This window comes from Tachypleus tridentatus, chromosome 9 (assembly GCF_004210375.1).
Source record: "Tachypleus tridentatus isolate NWPU-2018 chromosome 9, ASM421037v1, whole genome shotgun sequence".
Taxonomy (NCBI): Eukaryota; Metazoa; Arthropoda; class Merostomata; order Xiphosura; family Limulidae; genus Tachypleus; species Tachypleus tridentatus.
Genome location: NC_134833.1, coordinates 8,693,781 through 8,720,370, shown reverse-complemented (window position 1 = coordinate 8,720,370; position 26,590 = coordinate 8,693,781). Strand labels below are relative to the sequence as shown.

Genomic DNA, 26,590 nt, shown 5'->3' with positions numbered 1-26,590 from the left:
TACTGTCTGTGTGACTGTTTCACAGCTGTGAAGTGTCTCTTACTGTCTGTGTGACTGTTTCACAGCTGTGAAGTGTCTCTTACTGTCTGTGTGACTGTTTCACAGCTGTGAAGTGTCTCTTACTGTCTGTGTGACTGTTTCACAGCTGTGAAGTGTCTCTTACTGTCTGTGTGACTGTTTCACAGCTGTGAAGTGTCTCTTACTGTCTGTGTGACTGTTTCACAGCTGTGAAGTGTCTCTTACTGTCTGTGTGACTGTTTCACAGCTGTGAAGTGTCTCTTACTGTCTGTGTGACTGTTTCACAGCTGTGAAGTGTCTCTACTGTCTGTGTGACTGTTTCACAGCTGTGAAGTGTCTCTTACTGTCTGTGTGACTGTTTCACAGCTGTGAAGTGTCTCTTACTGTCTGTGTGACTGTTTCACAGCTGTGAAGTGTCTCTTACTGTCTGTGTGACTGTTTCACAGCTGTGAAGTGTCTCTTACTGTCTGTGTGACTGTTTCACAGCTGTGAAGTGTCTCTTACTGTCTGTGTGACTGTTTCACAGCTGTGAAGTGTCTCTTACTGTCTGTGTGACTGTTTCACAGCTGTGAAGTGTCTCTTACTGTCTGTGTGACTGTTTCACAGCTGTGAAGTGTGTGAAGTGTCTCTTACTGTCTGTGTGACTGTTTCACAGCTGTGAAGTGTGTGAAGTGTCTCTACTACTGTCTGTGTGACTGTTTCACAGCTGTGAAGTGTGTGAAGTGTCTCTTACTGTCTGTGTGACTGTTTCACAGCTGTGAAGTGTGTGAAGTGTCTCTTACTGTCTGTGTGACTGTTTCACAGCTGTGAAGTGTGTGAAGTGTCTCTTACTGTCTGTGTGACTGTTTCACAGCTGTGAAGTGTGTGAAGTGTCTCTTACTGTCTGTGTGACTGTTTCACAGCTGTGAAGTGTGTGAAGTGTCTCTTACTGTCTGTGTGACTGTTTCACAGCTGTGAAGTGTGTGAAGTGTCTCTTACTGTCTGTGTGACTGTTTCACAGCTGTGAAGTGTGTGAAGTGTCTCTTACTGTCTGTGTGACTGTTTCACAGCTGTGAAGTGTGTGAAGTGTCTCTTACTGTCTGTGTGACTGTTTCACAGCTGTGAAGTGTGTGAAGTCTCTCTTACTGTCTGTGTGACTGTTTCACAGCTGTGAAGTGTGTGAAGTGTCTCTTACTGTCTGTGTGACTGTTTCACAGCTGTGAAGTGTGTGAAGTGTCTCTTACTGTCTGTGTGGACTGTTTCACAGCTGTGAAGTGTGTGAAGTGTCTCTTACTGTCTGTGTGACTGTTTCACAGCTGTGAAGTGTGTGAAGTGTCTCTTACTGTCTGTGTGACTGTTTCACAGCTGTGAAGTGTGTGAAGTGTCTCTTACTGTCTGTGTGACTGTTTCACAGCTGTGAAGTGTGTGAAGTGTCTCTTACTGTCTGTGTGACTGTTTCACAGCTGTGAAGTGTGTGAAGTGTCTCTTACTGTCTGTGTGACTGTTTCACAGCTGTGAAGTGTGTGAAGTGTCTCTTACTGTCTGTGTGACTGTTTCACAGCTGTGAAGTGTGTGAAGTGTCTCTTACTGTCTGTGTGACTGTTTCACAGCTGTGAAGTGTGTGAAGTTATCCTACTGTCTGTGTGACTGTTTCACAGCTGTGAAGTGTGTGAAGTTATCCTACTGTCTGTGTGACTGTTTCACAGCTATGAAGTGTGTGAAGTGTCTCTTACTGTCTGTGTGACTGTTTCACAGCTATGAAGTGTGTGAAGTGTCTCTTACTGTCTGTGTGACTGTTTCACAGCTATGAAGTGTGTGAAGTGTCTCTTACTGTCTGTGTGACTGTTTCACAGTTACCAAGCATGTAAAGTGTCTCTTACTGTCTGTGTGACTGTTTCACAGCTGTGAAGTGTGTGAAGTGTCTCTTACTGTCTGTGTGACTGTTTCACAGCTATGAAGTGTGTGAAGTTATCCTACTGTCTGTGTGACTGTTTCACAGCTGTGAAGTGTGTGAAGTGTCTCTTACTGTCTGTGTGACTGTTTCACAGCTATGAAGTGTGTGAAGTTATCCTACTGTCTGTGTGACTGTTTCACAGCTATGAAGTGTGTGAAGTGTCTCTTACTGTCTGTGTGACTGTTTCACAGCTATGAAGTGTGTGAAGTGTCTCTTACTGTCTGTGTGACTGTTTCACAGCTATGAAGTGTGTGAAGTGTCTCTTACTGTCTGTGTGACTGTTTCACAGCTATGAAGTGTGTGAAGTGTCTCTTACTGTCTGTGTGACTGTTTCACAGCTATGAAGTGTGTGAAGTGTCTCTTACTGTCTGTGTGACTGTTTCACAGCTATGAAGTGTGTGAAGTGTCTCTTACTGTCTGTGTAACTGTTTCACAGTTACCAAGCATGTAAAGTGTCTCTTACTGTCTGTGTGACTGTTTCACAGCTATGAAGTGTGTGAAGTGTCTCTTACTGTCTGTGTGACTGTTTCACAGCTATGAAGTGTGTGAAGTGTCTCTTACTGTCTGTGTGACTGTTTCACAGCTATGAAGTGTGTGAAGTTATCTTACTGTCTGTGTGACTGTTTCACAGTTACCAAGCATGTAAAGTGTCTCTTACTGTCTGTGTGACTGTGTCACAGCTATGAAGTGTGTGAAGTTATCTTACTGTCTGTGTGACTGTTTCATAGCTATGAAGTGTGTGAAGTTATCTTACTGTCTGTGTGACTGTTTCACAGTTACCAAGCATGTAAAGTGTCTCTTACTGTCTGTGTGACTGTTTCACAGCTATGAAGTGTGTGAAGTGTCTCTTACTGTCTGTGTGACTGTTTCACAGCTATGAAGTGTGTGAAGTGTCTCTTACTGTCTGTGTGACTGTTTCACAGCTATGAAGTGTGTGAAGTGTCTCTTACTGTCTGTGTGACTGTTTCACAGCTATGAAGTGTGTGAAGTGTCTCTTACTGTCTGTGTGACTGTTTCACAGCTATGAAGTGTGTGAAGTTATCTTACTGTCTGTGTAACTGTTTCACAGTTACCAAGCATGTAAAGTGTCTCTTACTGTCTGTGTGACTGTTTCACAGCTATGAAGTGTGTGAAGTGTCTCTTACTGTCTGTGTGACTGTTTCACAGCTATGAAGTGTGTGAAGTTATCTTACTGTCTGTGTGACTGTTTCACAGTTACCAAGCATGTAAAGTGTCTCTTACTGTCTGTGTGACTGTGTCACAGCTATGAAGTGTGTGAAGTTATCTTACTGTCTGTGTGACTGTTTCATAGCTATGAAGTGTGTGAAGTTATCTTACTGTCTGTGTGACTGTTTCATAGCTTTGAAGGATATAAAGTTTCTCTTACAGCAGTCAACAACACTAAAAAAGTGGGTTGCACAAGAAAAAGTAACATAAAGAGCCTTACACTTCACAGCGTCAAGAGAAAACATTTATCACAACATGAACAGTTTAGTTTATTCAATAAATACACACACATCTGTATGTACATCATGAGTCAACTTTTTAAATTTCTGAACAGACATGTAACTTTAGCTGAAATACACACAAACAAAGCAAGAGAGTTCAGAAGTTATTCCTGGTATAATTCACCTTTACTACAATTATTTAAAGGTTTTTTTCTCAAAGAAGTTTTTTCCATAAAGTAGTGGACTGATATATCCTGGAAAGATTTCATAAAATTTGCCAGAAAAATATTCACTTTTATTAGCATATTAACATTTTTAAAAACCAGCAACAGTATAAACCTCAATTTTAATGAATATTTTAATACCTATTATAAATATAATCTAAGCTTCAAGCTACCCAAAATGTTAATACTAAATTGTATGACTTACCTGTAGTAAGCTTTAAGCTACCCCTAAATGTCACCACTAAATTATTTGACTAACCTGTAAGCTTTAAGCTACCCCAAAATGTCACCATTGTTTGACTAATCTGTAAGCTTTAAGCTACCCCAAAATGTTAATACTAAATTGTTTGACTAGCCTGTGAGCTTTAAGCTACCCCAAAATGTTAATACTAAATTGTTTGACTAACCTGCGAGCTTTAAGCTACTCCAAAATGTTAATACTAAATTGTTTGACTAACCTGTGACCTTTAAGCTACTCCAAAATGTTAATACTAAATTGTTTGACTAGCCTGTGAGCTTTAAGCTACCCCAAAATGTTAATACTAAATTGTTTGACTAGCCTGTGAGCTTTAAGCTACCCCAAAATGTTAATACTAAATTGTTTGACTAACCTGTGAGCTTTAAGCTACCCCAAAATGTCACCATTGTTTGACTAATCTGCAAGTTTAAAACTACTCCAAAATGTCACCACTAAATTGTTTGACTAACTTGTAAGCTTTAAGCTACCCCAAAATGTTACCACTAAATTGTATGATTAAACCGTTGTAAGCTTTAAGCTACCCCAAAATGTCACCACTAAATTGTATGATTAAACCGTAGTAAGCTTTAAGCTACCCCAAAATGTCACCACTAAATTGTATGATTAGCTTGTAAGCTTTAAGCTACTCCAAAATGTTACCACTAAATTATATGATTAAATTGTAGTAAGCTTTAAGCTACCCCAAAATGTTAATACTAAATTGTTTGACTAACCTGTGAGCTTTAAGCTACCCCAAAATGTCACCATTGTTTGACTAATCTGTAAGTTTAAAACTACTCCAAAATGTCACCACTAAATTGTTTGACTAACTTGTAAGCTTTAAGCTACCCCAAAATGTTACCACTAAATTGTATGATTAAACCGTTGTAAGCTTTAAGCTACCCCAAAATGTCACCACTAAATTGTATGATTAAACCGTAGTAAGCTTTAAGCTACCCCAAAATGTCACCACCAAATTGTATGATTAGCTTGTAAGCTTTAAGCTACCCCTAAATGTTACCACTAAATTGTTTGACTAACCTGTAAGCTTCACTGTGGGCTCGAGCATCCAGATCTCTCTTTAAATAAGATGGCTTTTTTGGCACATTTCTACTGGACTTTTGGGCCAAATCTTTGTCTGCCTGAAAAGTTTCTTCACATATCAACCTAGAAAAGGAGACAGAAGTGAAGAACATGACCATAAATTTAATCACACTGAATTAAACCCCTTATGATATTAATTTCAACAAGTTAAAAAGACACTTTTGCTAAATATATACATTCAATTAAAAAGACTACAATGTTGTAATAGTTGTTTAATAAATGATTTATTAAATCAGGGACCAACCCTATAATACCTCAATGTTTCAGTGTTCTTTCACCACCATCTTCAGGAGTTAAAACCTGACGTTTGATCAAAGCTTATACAACTATACAATAGCTTGTATACCTTTGACACAATCCAGACTTATGCACCCAAAGATATGTTTTACTAACTCATTTCAGTCTTTATCAGACTTCAACTTTTGACATTTGATTAATTAGCAGCAAAGCGTATACATCTGGTAGTCGAACAGATGCATAAAAACATACCCTACTACTACTTTAGTTCATCTTAGTTACTACATATGTTAAACTGGCAGCATTTTTATAAATATACAAGTTTTAGAAAGTTATTGAAAATACTTTGGTTTCACTTCTAATAAAATTATTAAAATATAAATAAATGTTAAACTTTATAATTTTAAAGTACATAATTATTAATGACTGAAGTATGGCTTACAAATGTTTCATGACACTAGGTAAATACAATCTTTCTGAATAACGTGGTGAAACATACCAAGTATGTGGTCACTGATTATGGACATTGTGGAATAAGGAGTCCTTTGTGTGGTCACTGATTATGGATGGGAAGATGTTCTTTATATCATAACTGATTACAGACATTGTTTTTCCAAAAAAATCACTAACACTGTGCCACTTTGCAAGTTTCTCCACACTGCAGTATAAATGTACACAGTTACTGTTGTTTTAATTGTCCTTTTGACACAAACTTGTAGACAAGAAATTATGCTATGAAGAATTCTGCATGATTTCTCTGTCTTAATATATGATCTTAAGACTAAGGAGGTAAACAATACCACACGCAAGTCACACATGTTAACTTTATTTTCCATTTTGTGAACTAAAAATACAGGGAGATAGTTATTAACCACCACTAGGATAAATTTATAACGAGCTTTTGATACAACAATTTGTCATTAAGACGTAAGTCCTGAACAATATATCATTTAAATTTGAAAAGACGAAAACGAACAGTTACTTCCATAGTAATATATAATTTTAAGAAATGTGGCATATTCTATTAACTTCATAGGGATACAAATTTAGTTCATGTACACAACCTTCATGGACATCTCTACAGGATAATGTTAAATTTATATATACAATCCTTCAAGAATATTTCATCAGGAAAACATTCAGTTTATGTATACAATCCTTCAAGGACATCTCTACAGGACAACATTCAGTTTATGTATACAATCCTTCAAGGACATCTCTACAGGACAACATTCAGTTTATGTATACAATCCTTCAAGGACATCTCTACAAGTCAACGTTCAGTTTATGTTCACAATATTCAGGGACATCTCTTGTGGAAAACATTCAGTTTATGTATATAATTCTTCAAAAATATTTTGATATTACAATACTTAGTTTACACTCCAAGGAGGACACCTATTTATGAATAGTAAAAAACCCACTTCTGTTTACCTTAATTCATTTATTTCTTGACAAAATAATCTTACAATACCCTCAAGACTGCAGAGTTATAATTAGTAGACTTAGCTGTATTTCAAAATAATTAGAACATAATCTAATTTTTTAACTTTTTTTCACATAATTAATAAAATTATTTACTTACTACCACCAATGTATGTTGTTTTATCACTACAAACTAGCTGATAACACGTGAAGCCAGTACATTATATCTGTATTTGATTTATTCATGACTTCATATTTGCACTATGAAAATGGGAAAAAAAATAAAGTTCTCTGTGAAAGGAAATGGAGGTAAAATAAAAATATCATGACCCCTACTGCAAATCTACATACACACAGGATGAAAAGTTTCCAAAGTTGAGGGTTGCGCATCACATAATAAAAAAGTTTTTGCAGTATCATATGAGCAAGAGTTCCATTATAGTACGTTGTGGTAGATCTCAATGAAAAGAAGTAAATAAATAATTTCATGCAAACCTGAAGTTATGAATCGAACCAAATTATTTTTGGATCTCATAAAGGAATGTTTTTGGTCCACAGTAATTCTCACGGTCTGTGACTACAGAGGTTGAAAGCCATGAAATGCTTGCTACAATTCAACTGAAAGGTTGTGATTTGCTTATTTATTGTGAGAGATAAACAAGTAAGAAAGAAATTAATAAAAAAAACTCTAGAATATCAGCTTTTTATTAATTTCTATCAAGACTTCTTGAACTTGTGTGATTTTCTAACTTCATGAAAAAGGAAGAGATACTTTCCACTTCAATGTTCTCTTATTCCACAATTATAGAAAAATCCAAAACATGACACTAGTATTCCAATAATTGGATATCTGCAGTGTAAAATTATCAGTATAATTACAACCAATATCTACATAACATCTTGTAAAAAAAGTAAAGTGTAAGGAGATTGTATCTCAGAATGGCTGGTATGGGTATTAACACTTATTGATAAGGAGAGAACTGTAGGGAGATTATATGAACTTCACTGTAGTCTTTTGTAGACCAGTAGTCCATAAAACACAATCTGATGTGGATGAAATGTATTATCATATATCACAAATACTCTTCTGTACAACAAAAGGCCTAATAACAAGGTGAATAAATAAACTCACTGTTTCATGGCAAGATTGGCTAACTGCTCCATCAGTCTGAAGGTCTCTCCAGTCTTCAGAAACATGGAGAAATAATACTGCAGGATATAAAATCAAATCATAATGAACCCTTAGTTCATGTAAATGTAATACCAATATCTTCTTTTTACAGTTTCTAAATCAACAGAAACCACTGGTTAATAATAACTTAGCAAGATCTAAATACACATTTGACAAAAGTTCCTTAATGTTATAAATGCCATAACAATGAAATGATTGGTAGTTGACAAGAATGTTTAAATAATATAAAATGTAACATACAATACAAGGTTAGCTTCTGAATAATTAAATATTATGCATGTACCAACAATTCAAGGTTCCATTATAGCTAGTAACAGGAACATAATTCAGAAATCATTCACAAGTATAATTCTCCAACATTACCTCTTTTTCTCTAGTTGCCACCCAGATACTCTCAGGAAAGAACACAGTGTTACTTCTCTCCAAATGCTGGAATATTAAATATATGAATGCCATTTAAAGAGAGAAGCAGGAAAATCTGATTTCACCACTTCAATATATCTATGTAGGTACCATTGTGGTTTTTATTAAACATACTTCCATACAGTATTTTTAATTTTCTTTTCTACAAGTTATTGATACGTATGGAGAAAATAGTCTTGAATCATTGTTCTCACTTATCTTTAAACAGTTCATTATTCAACAAGTTTCTATATGTTTGTACTTTATCATAATTCACAAAAAATGTTAAAATAACATTTTGTATGCACATGTTTATTGATACAATAAAAACTGTTTTAAATAGAACAAACCTAAAGATATAAGACTTGGTAAGTTACTTGGTACCACTAAAACTGTTTTAAATAGAACAAACCTAAAGATAGACTTGGTAAGTTACTTGGTACCACTAAAACTGTTTTAAATAGAACAAACCTAAAGATATCAGACTTGGTAAGTTGCTTGGTACCACTAAAACTGTTTTAAATAGAACAAACCTAAAGATATCAGACTTGGTAAGAAAGTTTTCATAGTACTCAAATTAAGGAAATGTTATCGAATCTAGAAAATTAACAAAAACAGTTTGGTCAACAACGTGAACCACAAGATAATCAAACCACTTAAATGTGCATATCAGTCACAAGGTTTAAGTACTGAAAGCTCTGATGACCAAAGTCAGTAATCAGATAAATATAATTTTCAGGATGAGAACAAAGTTAGTGCCCACCAGACAACTGGATATCTCAACCTGATGTAAACCTAAAGGTAAAAGTAGTTTTGTAGATTTACATGTCATTTGATAGATTAATGTCACAAGTTATCTAATAAACTGCAGACTGAAATAGATTAATTTCTTGTTCATTACTTTTCTATCAGGTATATCTATTAGAAAGAAAAACACTAAAAATTATTTTAAGGTTTCAAACACTTGAGAAAAACAAGAGGAATTAATTCATTCTAGCTAGTTTCTAAAACAAGTAATACCACACAGTAACTAGTACTAACTTTACTTATATACTTGAGAAAAACAATGTAATGAAAAATCACTTACAACAACGCCAATCCAACGGATAATGAGTTTAGTTTCTCTTCCAAACAAGTAAGAGTAAAAACATAAATAGTTGACACTTAAATACAGCCAACCTTGGCGAGGTACACGACTCTTCCAATAACTGCAAGAATAATCTGAGAAAAGAAAGGAAGGGTTGACAACCTTGCACAAACCATTGTTTTTATATATTGTTTTACTTTAGTTACAGTTAATGTACATACATTTATTCATATTGAGACCTAAAAGTTTCTTTTAAACATCCTACTGATTAATCACATGTATGTGGAACCTGCAACTTAGGTGTTTTTTTTTATTAACTAAAATCAATACAGTAAAACCTTTATCTGGCCTTTGGTGATCATGAGCAGTGTTAGTTAAACAAAAAAATAACAATTAGAAAAATTGTTTCACTTACGTTAATTTAAAGGAAAAAAATGTTAACAGTTTGTTGGCTTTCCCAATGCAGACTTGGTCAATTTGACCAACCACATGACCTCTTTGTACTTGTTTATGCTTCACAGATCTAGCACTTCTAAGTATTAGTATAGTGAGTATATATTTACAAAATCTGGTTGGTAGTCTTTCAGTTATTATTACAAGTCTTTCACATTTTAAAAAATCACACCTTTTAGGGAGATATTTTTAATAAGTTTGTGTTCAAAGTAATATTCATGTTGGGATTACAAATACTTTTCTTCATATAAAAAATCTCAAATTTCTTTTGTGTAATATCTAAAACCTCCTAAACACATTTCAAAAGTTTCCTTTCAGTAAAACTTTATATTTTATCTGTTACTTTCTTCTCAAAATAGGATTCAGAGATCTTGTAACCCCTCTGCCCCCCACAAAAAATGGAAATAAATCTAACTTTTCCTTTTTCTTTCTGATATCCCTTCAAGTTGTAACATGAAACTACATTTGCTTATCCTAAGTAGATTTAAGCTTGTAACAGTATACACCTATTTATAATTAAATTTTGTTTTATTAATATTTTGATTGCCCTTTGAACCATGTAATTATTAGCCACATTACTGTAAATTTTAAATCACTCAGAGCATATGCAAATCATATTACACTATTGAATTCCATTACCCACAAGCTACTGCTAGCTGTTTGCATAAGTGCCTCATGAAACACTTATTAATTTTACCTAATTTAATCTAAACTAAGTTTAAAACCCATACTTTTATGTTTTAATAACTTTTATTATAATAAATAAACATGAAAAACAAGATATAAAGCACTTACCAAATCTTTTTTCTTGCTGACATATATTGAGGACACTTAAGACTACTTTTTCATACTGATGGTAGTAATACACTAAATAGGTTTTATTCAACTAAATACATCAAAGAACAAACTAATAATTTGCAAACAGAAGACGATTTCCTCTAACAATCACAATTTTTCTAGCTTTCTCACTAAACAACAAGAGCTGTTACAAATTCATCCAAGCTAGCCAAAGTGATTCCCATGAGAACCAAAGTTGTATTATAAATGAAATTGACACTTATTTATTCAGAAGGTAACACAATAAAATACCTCATTTAACAGATGAAATCCTTGACTTTCTATTGGTTACACTACACAACAAAGTTTTTGCTTCTTGAACACTGTTGGGTGTTCCTTATAGATTTCTGGCTGCTGATCACGAAAATCACATCCAGATTTGCCCATCACGTACTGTTTCATCGAAATCTTCAGTTTTGTCATGTTTTTTTCTTATATTTGTGTCCAAAAACTGCAGGAATGGTGTTTGGAAATGTTGCTGAAGCACATCCAGTCCAGCAAGTACAATTGGAATATTTGTGGAGATCTGAAAGTCGTTGCTCTGTTACTGGGACTGCAGCTCGGCTATACAAAGTACTGTTGTTTCATCTGTGAATGGGACAGTCGTGCCAAAGAGTCACATTATTCTAGACAGAGCTGGCCACTTCGTAAAAAGTTAGTTCCAGGACAGAAAAATGTGGCGCATGAACCGCTTGTCGACCCGCAAAGATTTTTTTCCCTCCTTTTCACATAAAATTGGGACTTATGAAATATTTTGTGAAAGCAATAAACAAAGAAAGTGAAAGTTTTGTTATTTAAAACAGATGTTCCCAAGAATAACTGAGGCCAAGATCAAAGAGGGCATTTTGTTGGGCCTCAGATCAGACGCGTTATGAGTAACAAGCGGTTCGAAAATCTGTTAGTTGGACCGGAAAAGATTGTCTGGAAAGCCTTCAAAGATGTTGTTGACAATTTTCTTGGCAATTACAGAGCCCCACATTACATTCAGCTGGTAAACAAACTTCTCAAAGCATACAAAACAATGACGTGCAACATGTCACTCAAGATTCATTTCCTCCACTCACGCTTGGACTTCTTCCCCGCAAATCTTGGTGCTGTCAGTGACGAACATGGTGAAAGGTTTCACCAGGACACTGATACAATGGAAAAACAATATCAGGGCAACTGGAATACGCCAGTGCTTGCCGACTACTGTTGGACACTGCAACGCGGATGCACGGACATTGAATACAAACAAAATCAGGAGCAAAACAATTTTAATTAAGTTAAACTTAATAGCATATTAGAAACAAACACAACTAAATACGTTATTGCCAGTAAACAGTTAACTGTCTGTCTATTTCTCAGAGTTCCTACGTGATGAAGCAAAACCAAAACTATATTTGTGCATACCCACCAGGTACCTGTCACAATCAGCAAAAACTTTTCAAAAAAATTGTTGTGCAGTGTTATAGGTAATATATAATTGAATATAAGAGGGACCAATTAACAAATCCTAAAAGAAAGGATGTGACAGGTGGGTGTGGTAGGAGTGGTCCTATTTAAAGGCTCTGTAACGAAATAAAACTGAAGACTATGAAAATTATGGTTTGTTTGAGTAATGACAACTTTATAATAATTAGTTTGTTTTAAATTTCATATTTATTAGAGGGGTAATAAATAAAATAGTGAAGAAGGGATATCCAGAGAAAGCATGTCCCATGTCTAACACTAAGGTTTTTTAAAAATAATTCTTCTAGAATTAATAATTTAAAATGTGTACACTATTAAGACACGCACTGTTAGCTAAGATGTTATGTAAACTAATTTATATAACAAACAAAATGTACTTTAATAAAATTTTAGAAGTACAAAACTAAAACTATTATGTACAGTAAAGGATACCCAGGGCAGGAGGGCTAATGTTATAATGTACAGAAATTCTACACCATCTACAACAATAACAGTTCTCAACAATAAATGTTGTAAAAACCTTAAACTGTGTAAGAACATTTATAATTACAATATTTTAAAAGTTAATCGCAGTACAAGCAGCTAACAATTAAAGCTTGCTGGTACAAAAGAACAGTGCCACTAAGATGCAATGAGCCTTTGTACTTGGACATATTAAGTCTTGGTTATAGGAGCTTTCCAGATGCAAGAGTGCTAGATAAAAAAGCTTTTATTGTAATTGGTAGATACATATCAAAACAAAAATAAATCTAACATTAAATGATTTACCAACACGATAAGAGAGTACTGTCGGAGGAATATTACAGTGATAAGTTCTAAATACAAAATGTCTTAACTGTAAAGTTGCTTTCAGGAAACATATTGATGTAGGACCAAGCTGCTATAAAATTTTGTGCAAAGACATCACCTTTGTTCTATTACAACAATCTGATTCATAACTACTTTATTGATTAATATTTTAATTGGGATGTAACCACAAACTTTCTTTAATGTATAACATTTTTTTTATTATCCCCACTCCCATTGAAGTGTTTAGAAGCAACACTTGTGTCACAATGTAGACAGTGGTGAAGAATGGGTGACTGATTGTATGCCATGTTTAATGCACTCTTAACTACATGAGTTCAGACAACGCACTGTAGACATGGTCAAGGTTTATGGATACACAAGATGAGTCCTGAATCAAATATTAATCAAACAGCTTCACTTTTACTTCTTAAACTATTTTACTGACAAGTAGCCCCTGATGGTCAATAGTATTTATCACAACTCTTCAGTGTCTGAGTGCTAATAACTACAGTAAATAGTGAACACTTAGTACAAATAGCAGAAACATTAATTTGTTTCTGAAATTACAGGCCTTTAGGAAAGTTCTTGTCAAATAATTTTATCTACTAGTTTTACTTATGGAACAAAATATGACAAGTGTAATGTTATGTATTTACACTATAAGAACTTGGTATTCATAGAATTGAACTTTGATTTATATTACAACTCAACAGTTCACATTTTTTTCAATAAATAGTTTTCTTAAATTTGAAAAATACATCCCAGTGGTCAAACCAAATGGCAGACTGATAATGAACAGGCAGGTCAACATATTTCAAAGTGATAGGTTTAAGACTTAAGAACACTTAATGGTGATTCATAGCTAGATAATTTCATCTATTTTAATTTATATATCTTTAAACATCCTAAATATTCACTAACAACTAGACTGATGACATGTGTACTGTCACACACAACAGTTTTGTGCTAATAATGATTATGATACAGAAATTACTAACCTAACACATGTAAGGTTTGGTTTGTTTTAAATTTCCTGCAAAACTACATGAGGGCTATCTGCACTAGCTGTCCCTAATTTAGCAGTGTAAGACTAGAGGGAAGTCATCACCACACACTCTTACCAATGAATAGTGGGACTGACTGTCACATTATAATGCCCCACAGCTAAAAGGGCAAGCATCCTTTATGACGAGGATTCAAACTCACGACCCTTGGATTACGAAGTGCATGCCTTAATAACCTGGCCATGCCAGGCCCACATGTAAGATAAATATACTCACCAAAACCTGAACTCTTCTAATAGCATGTACTGAAAACTCAACATGTAAACACAGAACCAAATGTAACTGACACTTCACCTTCAAACAAGTGGTCAGGAGCTTAAGTTGTTTCAGTTAGGAATGTTTTTAACTTGTTTTTATATATCTAAAATTTTGCAGTTTTTCCAGATGAAATAAATTTCATAAAAGATAAAAACGTCACAAAATATGCAAAATATAAAATATTTAATTTGAAATTTTTCAAGGAAAAATGTCATTTATATTTTTCACTACATGATAGAAGGTTTCAAAACCAAGTTATTAATAGTATTTATCTGTTTAAAATAACTGTTTTTCAGTAAATAACTGATCAGAGTGAAAATATACCACACAAAAATATACAGAATGACTATTTTATATTATATGAAATCATACAGCATGGTTATACAAGATGTTATTTGGTTTGGGGTAAAATTTATACACCTGGGTCTTTTAAATAATTCTGTATAAAAATATTCTTGAACAAGTTTGAGAAACCAAGTAAGTACAAAACTTGTCAATGTTATTAAGCTATTTATCTAGGATGAAATAACGAATCAATAAGCAACTAATTGTTTCTGTGCCCAAAACATTTTGTATATGAAAACTACAGTTCTCTCAAGTTTAGGGACACAATGAATAACTAGTAATGCAATTTAAAGTTCAAATATAGCTCTCAATATACATAAAATTCACATGCTGGATGAAGAACATTAAACATCAGAAAACATCAAAAGAAGTTGTAATGACTTCCTACGATCAAGTTGTTAGATATGACTTCCTACAATCAAGTTGTTAGATATGACTTCCTACAATCAAGTTGTTAGATATGACTTCCTACAATCAAGTTGTTAGATATGACTTCCTACAATCAAGTTGTTAGATATGACTTCCTACAATCAAGTTGTTAGATATGACTTCCTACAATCAAGTTGTTAGATATGACTTCCTACAATCAAGTTGTTAGACATGACTTCCTACAATCAAGTTGTTAGACATGACTTCCTACAATCAAGTTGTTAGACATGACTTCCTACAATCAAGTTGTTAGACATGACTTCCTACAATCAAGTTGTTAGACATGACTTCCTACAATCAAGTTGTTAGACATGACTTCCTACAATCAAGTTGTTAGACATGACTTCCTACAATCAAGTTGTTAGACATGACTTCCTACAATCAAGTTGTTAGACATGACTTCCTACAATCAAGTTGTTAGACATGACTTCCTACAATCAAGTTGTTAGATATTACTTCCTACAATCAAGTTGTTAGATATTACTTCCTACAATCAAGTTGTTAGATATTACTTCCTACAATCAAGTTGTTAGATATTACTTCCTACAATCAAGTTGTTAGATATTACTTCCTACAATCAAGTTGTTAGATATTACTTCCTACAATCAAGTTGTTAGATATTACTTCCTACAATATTTTAAAATTACTTCAAACATACAATTCACAAGTTTTTCTTCTTCCGGCATTCCAAAAATGTTAGCAAACTTTGTGACGGATGTTTTAAATTGGAAGCTGTCATCATGAAGATTCTGGTAATTCTCAGAGTTGTTATGAGCAAGCAGACTCTCTATTTTACAGCTTAACGTAATCTGTTGCTTCCTCTTCTGTATCAAACGATTCTGAAACAGAAGAACATCAGTGCATAAAAAAACATGAAATTAACATTCTTACCTATGTGAAAACATGTTGGAAAACTGATTTCACTTAAGTGTTCATGTTTAGTTTTTAGCTTCCCAGATCTTTGGGCACTTATATATTTACAAGAAAAAAGTTTTTCTTAGATTTTCTCTGATAAAGTTTATATACTATATTTAATGTATGTTTCTATCTTTCATGAAACTGTAAAGACAATTAGAACCACACAACAAGCACTAATACCAAGAATGACTAACTACATGGTCACTTCCTGTTCCTAGACCTCATAGTTACAGCATTGAAGATCTACAATTTAAATGAAACTTTATTGTGAAATAAACTGATTTCTGCCAAGATTTATAGGTGGACTTATAATGAATAAAAATATACACAAATTAACTAATGTACTTTATTTATACTTTACTTGGTAAGGCATTATATCTCTTGGATGGTCTATTTAGATTTGATAGAATTTCTTTAACTCACATAACTGATTTAAGTTCCTATGTATTTTTACCACGAATCAAAGAAAAACTTGCCTAGAGTTTTTAGAAGTTTGTTTACAAGCCACTCCCAGTCCCCCAGTATTTCATTTTGACTTAACGCACAGGCAACAACTGTAAAAAATAAGGTTATGAGTTAAGAAGATGAATGGTTTGCTACAAAGTATTGTTACTACTATCGAATTGAGAGGACGAATAAGAGAACCTAGAAACAAAAATAATTCTTATTCTAAATATCATAAAATCTTGATAGTGTTAATTACTTTTATACAATTCTCATGAAACAGGTTGCTTTTAAATCACAATAAATTTTACACAACTGTTGTTTTAAAAGTGGAAAACCTTTAAAGGTAATGTTTTGATTATCAGAATATTTATCACATTAATAATAATACTACAGATCCTACAGCTGTCAGCTGGCCAAACTTCAAGACCAATCCTTACAAAATTTAAAATGATGTTTTCACAATAGATTTACAAATAATTCGACAAATATTAATAACAGAACCATTCAAATCACTTTAACAACAGGGTACATTTATTTGCTAATAACATTTTGCTACGCATGCAGAACTGCCGAGTGTGAACATTTTGTTACTCTTATGCATGCAGAACTGCCGAGTGTGAACATTTTGTTACTCTTACGCATGCAGAACTGCCAAGTGTGAACATTTTGTTACTCTTACGCATGCAGAACTGCTGAGTGTAAACATTTTGTTACAGTCTGTAAATGATTTAGGACTCTTCAGTAACAAATTTAAGACTATATAAGGCTCCACAAGAAATGTATATAAATAGATACAAGTTACAACATGAATAAACAACTCACCAAGTACTTCAAAGGAGTTGGAAGAATAGGTAGAGATTCTTTACTTTATATTCAAGCTAAAGATTGAATTAGGTCCTCGGTACAATAATGGAAACTTCCTCATAACAAGGCTACAATTAAACACTGTCACTAAATAAACTATGTGCTACATGTGACTTCATAACCATCCTCTCAACTTGGACAAATGAATAAGGCATTTTAGTTCATACTGTGTGTTAATTACTTTATAGCTAATTAATAAACAGTTATAATTTAGAAATTAATGTGGACAACAGTGTTTCACATCCACTCTAGTAGCTGAAAATAACCATGACAGTAAACTAACACCAAACATGAGAGGTACTTTAGCAGTCAATTAGCTAGGTAAACAAACACCAACCACTAGAAGCACTATAGCATATTCGTTGAGCTAATAACCTAACACCAACCACTAGAGGTACTATAGAATAATCACCTAGAGCTGGTAAACAAACACCAACCACTAGAGATACTATAGCACAGTCAATAAACTGGTAAAACAACACCAACCGAGGTACTGCAGCACAGTCACCAAGCTATTACATTAACACCAACCATGAGAGATACCGTAGCAGTCACTGAGATAGGTAAACCAACACCAACCACTAGAGGAACTATAGCACAATGACCAAGCTACTAAACTAGCACAAAGAATCAGCCCAATGTGAAATGTTTGTAAGTGCAATGTTACTTTGAAAAACTTCCTTTACCAAGTTGATTTTTACAGAGATTCTTTGTTTAGTTAGGAGAAGAGTGTTGGTAAAAAAAACTGGTTCTCATTATAGAGCAAATGACCCAATGTGATTCCTTGCAATGAAATTGAACTGAGTAAAGCAGATAATTTTAAACAAAAAATTGTTTTGATATGATTTTCTGGTACACAAGGAATATGACGGTCAAAGGTACCAAATTAAGTTACGTTATAATGAAAAAATATATCTAATTTACTTCTAGATATGCAAATTCACAATTTCTCTGTCACCACAAAGGATAATTAATCAATGATTTCATAATAAAAATAGACCGAGTAAGTAGTAGTAGGTGTATAAATAAAATAAGGTTTTTAACATTTATTACCAGAAACTAGTTCATACATTAAGTGAGAGATAAGTGATTAATTTCAATCTGTATTCTCTTGGTTGTAAAAACAAACAAGTTATATATAGAATAAAGTAATTAAATACTTCCATTTAATTCATTTAGAATCTACAAATTAAGATATCCCCTACACTCAGAGAGCTTTTCACTAAACTAATACATTTACCTGCATGAAGAATATCCTACACTATAACCAACGTACATGTAATATATTAAAACAGTAATTAAAAACTATACAAAGAGATGAATAAAGGACCATAAGTGTACAGTACAACCTACCATAACTCAGCTCTGATGATGGAGTGTGATGAATAATTCGATATGGAGGTGGCTATAAGACAAAATGTTTTTAAGAGTGAGATTATAACAAGGTTAAAAAATGTTAAAATAACAGATCAAAGAAAATTTACAAACCCACTAAGATACAGTAATTACTATTAGCATTCAAATACGAATCTGTGAGGTAGGTTTATTATGGAGTACATTTTGAAAAGGCTTATTAACAGGGGTTAAGTGACAAGTCTTAATGTTCATACAGTAATCCTCAGGTCAAAGATCAAAATACTGAAGGAAGTTGAAATAATAGCACATATTTTACTTGACACTGATACATGTTATTGACGAAATTCTGACTTAAAAAAGAAATTCTTAAAATAACATTATGGAGATGTGTATACATTAAGAAATAAATTATAAGCAAGACTCATGCTTATTTTACATACAATTTATGGATGAGACAATGGTGAATATAAAATAGGGTGAGACAAGAGTTGTTACATAGCTGGTACTAATAAGATATTATAAAAAAAATCTGAAATCAACTTATTATTTTGAGAAAGACATTAGAAATCCTAAATGAAACAAGTGTATAGTCACTTTTAACCCATCCTAAACTCAAGTACAAAAATTTCTTTTACACAAAAATGCTTGCAATATATAAAAGAAAAATATTGATGCTAATGACAGATAGGAAACAAATGTTTATTTTAAATTTCCAAGAAAGCAATGTTAGTAGATTCTATACATTGTGGAACTATTTTATATAAAAGTAATACAAAAAGATAAAACAAAAAATAAAAGTACTTGCAAATATTTTAGTGTTTTAAGAAATATCAAGTGTTCCTAAATAATTGAGTAATTATGTTGTGTGTGTGTGTGTGTACACACTTTACTACTCTTTAGATACTTATTAAAAGAAACACTAAAGTTTAGGCAAAGTAATAAAACAATGTGTTTAGTATCTCTGTCACCTCACTTGTTTTTTGACAGTCCCCCACTGGTACAGCAGTAAGTCTATGGATTTCCAATGTTAAAATCAGGGGTTCATTTCCCCTTGGTGGACTCAGCAGATAGCCAAATGTGGCTTTGCTATAACACACACACACACACACACAAACATTTTTTGACAATTTCTTTCCTTGTTTGAATTATTGTTTTTCAATCATACAAATGAAAATGAGTTGAATGCAGTTCATTCATTTTGTTCATTTTACTTGCCATAAATTCTGTATCATCTTCATAATAAAATAAAGATTTGACATGGATACTTTGAAAACAAGGAAATATATAAAAAAAGGTATACATTTTCTTTCAAGGAGTTCATTTAAAAAAAAAAAAAGGACAATGCTAAACATGTTTTCCTTACTTTAGTGTGAAAGTTTTCATCCTGACATACGAACAGTAAAATCAGCTTGAAATTAATCAAATCTTTGCCCTGACATGCAAGCAGAAAAACCAATATCAAATCAATCAGTTCATTACCTTTGTATCAAACACAGAATCTAAAGTTCCCACCAATAATGACGACAATCCTTTTGTCCCATGACCTTTACGTCGCTGAAGGGTAAAAAAAGGATTGGCTTGTTCTGTCACCCTGTAATAAAATAATTTTATATATGTATACATTGGAGCTAAGTAACAAAACTGATTAATCAAAATAATTACCTATAAGCTGGTCAGAGAAATTAATCAAACTTAGTATTTCCAGTTCTTGGTTATTCCAAGTACACAAGTAGTCAAAATGTCACATTATTCTTTTTTCATTAATTAAAATTTGTTCAGCTTAATTGATCAGAGTTAGGCCATACTAAAATAATCAACTAATTGAAAATTATGTTTCTAATTATTACTATTTTGGATTATTCCAACTATCAAAGTCTCAGATGAAAATAATCAACTCACTGAATGGTTCCAAATGAACAACTTCCACCAACTGTCCAATTCCAATGTGTACACAAGAACTTTCTCTTGAATGAATGTTTTTATACAGCTGCTTTTACAATATGTCCATATTTTTTTTAATGAAACAATCGAGTGTTTACGTTAATCTATTTATGAAACAAATGTTTAAACTTTTACTGTAAGAAACGTGGTAAACAAAGTCAGAATGTTGCTCCTTTGTTCTAAGTGATGCAGGAAATAAAAGTGAGCCATGGAAAAACATAAAACTGACAATCCTAGATACAAGTCCCAATTAAGGTGAATATTTCTTTTACTCTTAAAGCCTAATTCATCACAATATCTAATTACAAGTCACCCAAGTCTCAGAGCAAAACAGATCTGAGAGGACTGTGATATCATTTATGTGCAGAAATGAATTTCATATCAATTAAAATATTCATTCAGACCACAGAAAAGATTTCTTTTTAGACTGCTAGCATGAGACAGACAACTGGACACAGATAAGACTTTTTTACTAAAGTCCAAAACTTTCAGAAATATCTGGCTTTAATTAATGATTACAGTTAAGTAGACCTACCTATAGAAATTTCATACAACTTTAACTATTAAACCTATTTTCATGGTTCTAACTATTTCATCCTAGAATTATTTTAATAGTCTTTGTTATTCATAAAAAATCTCATTCCAGTAATAAGAAAAGCAACCATTTACCATTTAAGGAATCATTATTTTCCTTAATATGAAAACTTAAGACATTCAAAGCTTCCATAAAAGCAATAAGAGTACCCACACTTGAAAACATGAAGTCCATAAAAACACAAACCGTGCAAAGTAATAAAAAGTGTAACAAAAGATGTTCACAATTACTGTGTTAAAACTCTCCCTCTGGAAAGTTGTTTTTTTCAAATTGTCAACATTACTATTACAATAACCTTTTAAGTAAATAGATATTTAAAAAATATGATTATTTGCAGGACACTGCATCTCAGTTTGAACTATGACAACCACAGCACATAACTTCTAATATTTTCTTTTTAATATAACCCTGAAATCAGGAAGAGGTGACTTACATGCCAACTAAATTGTTTATTACAGAGTATTAAAAAGGATATTTAGTTTTAAGAACAAAAATTAAATGTAGCAAGGAGCTCCCTGGTGGTTCTCATTCATTTCATTAAACACCCAACTACTTATAAACAGTCCTGATTTTTGTAAAGCATTCATCAAGCCTTTTCTTGAATTCTAAACCATGTTGCATCTACTAGATGTTAATGTAATCTGTTTTATAGGCTAAGCACCCTGTTTGGAAAATCAAATTACTTAGAATACATTCTACCCTGCCAAGTTTTAAACCTGTGCCCCCAATTTCTACCACACTTACCATTAAACATGAAAAAAATGATGTATTCATCCTATTTATTCCTTTTATAATTTGAATATATCAGGTTCCCTTCTAATATTTGTTTCTCAAGAAGACACATTTTTAATGACCTTAACCTCTCTTGAAATCATTGTCCCTTTTATTCCAAGAATCATCCTAGTAGCCCTCTGTTGAATCCTTTTGTAACAACTGAATACCCTTCTTAAGGTAAGAAGTCCAAGATTGAATACAATATACTCCAAATCAGGTCTAACCAGGGATTTGTACAACTAAATAACCTCTTTTGACTTGCATGCAACATTGATTTCTTAATGGTAATAATATACTATCTAGAAAAATCACTCTTCTTTTATCACACTGAGTTGATTTCCATCCAACTTAAGTTAATCTGTATGTATTACTCTGCACTTAGCTTAATTTAACACCATCTGCCATTTATTTACCTAATTTCCCAAATAATCCAAATCCCTATAGTATCCCACTTGCAATTCCAATCCAGTTTTACTGAACTTCACTTGTTAGACCTCTCTGCTTCCTCTTCTCTAACTAACCATTACTCCATTGAAATACTTTATTTTTCACATCAACAAGTGACATTTTGTTAATGTTGTCCTTAGTCTTCTAAAAATACAAGTATACCAAATCCGCACCTTTACCCTCAGCAACGTAAGCATCTTACAAGAAGGTCTTAAAGTATTACAAGATTTGTCTCCATGTGAAGTCAGCTGTACAATAAAAACTGTAAACTTTATTAAACATCTCTCCTTTAAACTTTTAGTGTAATTACTTGGCTCAAAAACTACCTGAAGAAAAACATATCACAACACTTAAAAATGTGACATTAGATAGCTTACAATCTTCATGTACTTGGCAACAACTGAAAGACAAAATTCATTCAGAATATTACTTTGGCATTAAACTTTTAGTATTCTTTGGAAAATATCTGGCCCAGGATCCTTATAGGTTTTTTAAAACTTCAAGTTTTATTTTATTTATAAAGTTAATATTACGTTTGCATATATCTATAATTCTTCTACTACAAATTTCTTAGGGTCCAGAATACTTCTCACACCTTTATTAAAAACTGAAAAAAAATGTATGAAATTATGCTATTTGGCTATCCATGCTCTTCTGTAATCACCTTTCCTTCAGCATTCCTCAAGGACCCAATTTCCATTTCAATGTTTTACTTGCCTTTAATGCATTTAGAGAAATACTTGTTTTAAAAATATTTAAAAACTTACCAATTCATTACTTGAACCCTTGAAGAAACAACTCAAATATTCTAGTGATCTTTGCCATACATTAATAATGTTTATAAACACACACATTCTGTATCATTATAAGTCTTCTTTCTTTTCATCGAGTCACATCATTTTTTACAGTTGTTAGTTATATTTGAAAATAGCCATGATGTGGCCCTTGCTATACATGTATTATAATAACTGTAAAAACTTTTGAATGACATACATTTAAAAAACAATCTGTCTGGTAAAGAGCAAAAATTATAAATATAAACTATTAAAACTACTGGCATTTACACAGTTCCCAAACCCTTTTACACCTATAACTTATTTTTAATCTATTACCTATAAGGAAAATTGAAATGAAGAGAGAAAAAGCTGGAAATTCAAGCAGACTATTCTATGAACCTGTCTTGTTTGAGGAATTACCAAAATAGACCAGGAATTTTATGAGAAAGCTTAAACCTGCAACTATTAAGGGCTGCAAAAGTCCCAAAGCAACTATTATTAACAAATGGACTAGGGACATAAAAAAACAACACTGCACAGTGCATAACACAGAGCAAATTTATGGCCTTTTAAAACAGGTGAGAGAGAGGTAGAAAGGGTTATGCAGAACTGAAGTGATGATTAACATTGTGACTGTAAGCATATTTGGGAAACTTGAAAATCGGCAAGTTTTGAAGATCACAATTAAATATGCAATTTAAAATATTTTATGACAACTTGTCATAACTACCAACCATTTCCATAAGACTATATTAAAATATCACATTTATTTAGAGGGAAAGATACAGAACAGTGTCACATGACAAAGAATTGATGCCAATTGTAATTTCTTTGCCATAAGCATTTGGGAGGGTGGTGAAAATTACAGAATAGTTTTTAAAACTAGACATTATTGTTAGCTACATAACCACATCGTGGAAGGAAGTGAGGGACAAATACTAGTTTTATTAACAATGGGAGAAAAACCAATTAATAAAACAAGATTTTCTTTTGCTGGATATACAGACAGGGTGAAAAGTATAATTAAGGTTATTAGATTTATTTTAAAATAAAAAATACTGACACTCATGGGCAAATGCAACATTTCTCCACCATTACAGCATGGTCAACTATGACACCAAGAAAATCATAAAAATTCACAAATACATCAAAAACTCTCTTTATCACTACTTAGGACCTCGAAGAAGGTATCTTTCTACCAAATCCCATGTAAGGTGGTCATTATATGGCAGACTAATCATCAAAAAACCCTAAAATTATTCTTTATGTAGCATCTTGATTCTCCCTATAATTATTGAAAATGGAAAAATCCACCAATTGTATTTGTTAATGTGTGCAACCTGTAAGAAAGTCACTTTACTCCAAATCCCAAAATACAGCTAGATGATTGACCAAAAACCTCAAAATTGTGTGTTTTTGCGAGTTCCGACTCTCCACAAAAAGATTCAATATGGATAAATTCAACCTTTTTGTATATCAGTGTGTAGTTACAATAAAATTTATATTTGTGCCAGTTTTCATTGATTACTGTAAATATGCATACACAGGAGCCAAAAATATATATATTTTGAGTTGTTTTACCTTTGGCCTCATAAAATCTTTAAAAAGGTCTATATCACAAAAATGAAAAAAGCTGTCAAAGCATACTGGATCAAGATAAAATCTTCCCAGGTTTTAAGTAAATTTCCCTAGAAATGAAGAAATGGCAGTCAACTGAAAAGTGTTTTGAAGATATAAAGACAAAACAATAGAAAAACAGTGTCTCTCTGCAGAGATATAAAAATATAATTTTAGAAGTAAACTGTCCATGGAAGATTTATTGCCATTGTGGAAGAATAAGGTTGGATATGAAATAAGTTCTTAGATACAAAAGCTCAAATCCAATTTGGTTACTGGACAAATTTCTTTTGTTAGTTATTAACTTATAAAATGGGTAGCAAGATCATATGTGTAGTTATCAGTTAAAACTTTTGGGGTTTTATTGCATGCAAAACTGGTTTATTTTTTGGGTGATCTGGAGAAGCTAAACAGCTTCAGTCATCTAGACTTTTGTATTCTATCTTAAAACAGATTCGATATTCTAACTCAGTAACTTAAGCTACATTAAAAAGATGAAATAGCTCTAAGTATAACAGTAATATGTAACTTAACGATCAAAGTCTTAGATGGCTAATTCAAATATTAAAATATAACCAAAAGGTACGTCAATTTACACTGGCTTACGTTGTTTGTATCGTTATTCGCAACCAATTGCACTATCAATACCACAGTATCAGCGTCACGATACTGTGCACTCTAACCCTCAGTGTCATACTACACAAACACCGTCAGCATTTAAAGCTAAAAAAAGTTATAAGAAACCTGTATGAAAGGACATTTGTCCCAAAAAATTTATCAACAATTTAACTATTAACGATTACCCTTTATCTAGGCCTATTTAAATTATTTTCTTACCATAATGCTCCAGCTAAAAGTACTTCCTGTGGTTTTATCCACATTTTTACATTTGCAATTAAGTTACTTAATTCAAAACTGAAGCGAGAAACATCGTAATGAATTGAAATTTAATCGACGTAAGCGTTCTTAGCCTAATTGTAACTGTTTAATTCTCACACAGCTAATTAGAATAATTTATTTACTAAGTTCCACCTTCTAATCATGTCACAATTATGCAACCCTTAGTTTATGAATCGCCTTTCACAAAAAACAATAAAGAAGCCCTCTAGCGAACCAATCACTTGTCAGCTGCTGTCATATTAGGGCTGTACAAATTGTTGAGCAAAATAAGAAAAATATCATAAATACAAATTAAACTAGATTAAATTAAACAATAACATTGTTTTAAAGCTGCGTTTTAAATGCATGATTACAGTTGTCCTGGATATTATAGGCAATTGATTTGATTTATGAAATGACAAGTTCTAGAGAGTCTGATAAAAGAAACTCTACACATTGTTTTTCGAAATGTGATATAAATGAAACCCGACATGGATTCATCTTGCTTGGTAAACTGTTATGTCTTTCGAGGATATTACAGAGGGCTGTGGTTTGTTTTTAATTTTGCGTAAAGTTACAAGAGGGCTATCTGCGCTAGCAGTCCCTAATTAGAAATATAAGACTAGAGGAAGGCAACTAGTCATCATCACCCACCGCCAGCTTTTGTGCTACTATTTTACCAACGAATAGTGGGATTTACAGTAACATTATAACACCTTCATGGCTCAAATGGCGAGCATGATTGGTGCGACAGGGATTCGAACCCGCGACCCTCTCATTACGAGTCGAGTGCCTTAACCACCTGGCCATGCCGAATCAAGGGCTCTTGTATGAATTTGATGTATTTAGTTTCAAAAGCTTCTAACAATATGCAATACAAAACATTAGCTAAACAATTCGCATTCATGGGAGTTGGGGAAAGATTAATTAATTGGATTGTAGAGTGGATCTATGTAAGAAATTAAAATGTTCTAAATGGAGTTCTGCCATACTGTATCTTTGGGCCTTTTTCTTCTTATTTGCATTAATGATACTGACAGA

At 32.8% G+C, this 26,590-nt stretch overlaps 1 pseudogene across 1 annotated transcript in view; it reads right to left on the bottom strand.

Annotated features, from left to right (window-relative positions):
- LOC143224734 (TBC1 domain family member 9-like) overlaps window positions 1-25,748 on the bottom strand; it is a 77,058-nt pseudogene extending 51,310 nt beyond the window's left edge. The window contains exons 1-9 of the transcript XR_013013422.1: window positions 25,508-25,748; window positions 20,000-20,111; window positions 18,518-18,569; window positions 16,330-16,407; window positions 15,594-15,774; window positions 9,309-9,442; window positions 8,183-8,248; window positions 7,760-7,836; window positions 4,903-5,028 (exon numbers count right to left, since the gene is read on the bottom strand). The product of XR_013013422.1 is annotated as a TBC1 domain family member 9-like (transcript). The remainder of the gene's footprint in view (window positions 1-4,902; window positions 5,029-7,759; window positions 7,837-8,182; window positions 8,249-9,308; window positions 9,443-15,593; window positions 15,775-16,329; window positions 16,408-18,517; window positions 18,570-19,999; window positions 20,112-25,507) is intronic.
- Window positions 25,749-26,590: the final 842 nt, after the last annotated feature.